The following is a 2,541-nucleotide window of genomic DNA, read 5'->3' as shown; positions in this document are numbered from 1 at the left end:
TGTGTAGGTGCATAATTGGGAAAGATTCTTCTAGAATGCCTACATGGAAGAGGAGAATTCTGCCATGTGTAAGTGGGATCTCCACCTACATGCCACTTAGACTTGGCTATTATCTCATTACACTTTCAAAGTAAAAAATTCTTCAATTTAATAATCAATACAAGACTTAGCCTAAGAGGACAATTGATGGTGACATCTACCCTTATGTCACTGATGAAGGATTGAAGATTTTTATGTTGTAATTTGTAACAATGGAAGAGAGGGTGATTCTCCATCTATAAAAGGAGCCCTCCTCTCCCTTTCAAATCAATGAATGAAGCCTCCTCAATTGAGCATTTTGTGTCATTGCCATTCTCTTCAAACCCTTATTCAAACACTCTCTTTACATGTGAATATCTCATTTAGCATTAGCTTCTCATGCTTAACCCAATTTTGGACCTCTTTGATGATTCATGATAAGTGGGATAAGGAGTTATTATCTTGGTGTCCTGTGACTTTTCAAGGTAGCCCTTGCCTTATTGCCGCCCTCCTTTGGAGGTACCAATGGTTTTAGCGGTAATAAGCATGTGAAAAGACTTTGGGGACCATAGGTAAATCTTTACGATTGTCCGCTGAGCAATGTTAATCCTTACCCTCTAGCGTGAATCATGAAGGAGATGAAAGACAAGAGGCTATGTAAAAATTGAGGTTTCATGCAAAGAGAGGGAAGTGTAGTTTTTGTGGTCGAATACCCAAATTTCAACCAGTAATTACTCATCACTCGGGTATTGGTTTCTAAAATTGATCATATGGCTATAGGAAGCTCTTTATATGCTCTTTTCACTCATGTAACTAATTTCTTAATCCTTTACTTCATTGATTATCAGAATTTCTCCCAAAGTTGTTAACTTTTAGGCGAATTTTGGCAGTTTTATAGTCTTGTAGCTCATAACTTTTCGCTCGATTGCCCGTTTTGGAAAGTTTTTATATAGGCGCGAAGCTCTCTTCAAGCTCTACATACATATGTAATCCTCTTTTGTACAGTCTATATGGATTTTAAACTGCAATTCTCTGTGTATCTCTGTTTTTAGAGACTTTTGGCCATTATTTCTTCTTAATAAGATTAATTCTTCTTAATCTCCTGTCAAAAAGCAAATCCCGTGTATCTTATCCTCTTGTAAGTGATTACATATTCTTTTACTTTAAGATGTTCTGTCCAAATCGCCCAAATCAGATTTTCCAAAAGGAAGGAGAGTCAGTTTCTGCCTTTTCAGTGAGGTATGAAGCCTTGTTCATCAAATATCAACAAGCGGCTTTACATGTTGGTGCTTATTCTTTTTCACCTTCTATGGGAGATTCAAAGAGTTCTTTAGCAATGGAGCACCTTAAGATGAGCAAGTTTATCATGGCTTTGGATCTCCGCTTGCATGGAAAAGTTCTTAGCAAAGATCCCACTAATTTTAAAGAGGCTCTTCGTATTGCTTTGAAGAAGGAGGCCACTCTTCATATTAAGTCCACATTCCAATCTTCTCCGAGTGTGCTGACCCCACCACGAGTAGAAATAGCCTCAACATCTCAGGTCCTTGGATCATAACATTGCACAACTTATGGCACAGTTTGCTGATTTGAAGTGACACTTACTCAACGCAAGGCCACCTATGGTTCCACGAGTTGAGGATAAACCTAGGGATAGAAGTAGTGTCACATGCTATGAATGTTAAGAGAAGGCGCACTATCGCACTGAGTGTGTAAAATTGAGGAAAAGAGAGGATAAAAGTTTAGTACTTTTAGAGGAAACATGCTCAGAAGAAGAAGAAGAGGAAACATTGATGCCATTAAAGGCAAAAAGGGGTCGTAAAACTAGGAGCTAAGAAGAAGAAGAACAAGAGAAATCTGAAGAAGAGGAGAAAAATAAGAAGAAGAAGAAGTCGTCTAGGAGAAAAATTAGACAATCTGACTTTCCTCTTGGATAAGGATCTCTTAGTTATGACCTCTTAATAGATCTTAGGGAGAAAACAGCATAAATCACATTTGGGCAACTTTTGGCACTCTCTCCAAAGCTCAGAAAGGAATGGGATAAGCTGGCTAGCACAAGGGAATCTAAGAAAAAGAAGAAGAGGGATAATGGGACTCCTATGGCTCAAAAGGTGGATATTGATGTAGGAGATGATGTGTCTGTGATTGATGTTATCACTGAGGGGCAAACAATTTCTAATGCATACATTGATGGAGGTGCATCAATCAATGTCATGAGTGAAAAAACAATAAAAGATGCCGATTTAAAGTTGTCTTCTACTAACTCTCCCTATCCCATCAAACTTACTGATAATACTAGGGTGAAAACCTTTGGTATTGTCAGGAATTTGGGAGTGGATGTATGTGGTATTTTTGTGCCTACAACTTTCCAGGTCATTTCTACAAAGCCTGATGCTAGGGCTTACCCAATGATATTGGTTAGGCCATGGCTTCCCCAAGTGAAGGCAATTCAAAAGTGGGAGACAGGTGATCTTATTCTACAAGGTGAGAATAAGAAGGTCCACTACAACGTCAAGAGTTGTCGCA

This window comes from Cibotium barometz, chromosome 37, assembly GCF_041138505.1.
Source record: "Cibotium barometz isolate CiBa-2024 chromosome 37, ASM4113850v1, whole genome shotgun sequence".
NCBI lineage: Eukaryota > Viridiplantae > Streptophyta > Polypodiopsida > Cyatheales > Cibotiaceae > Cibotium > Cibotium barometz.
Note: the sequence above shows the minus strand (reverse complement) of the source record.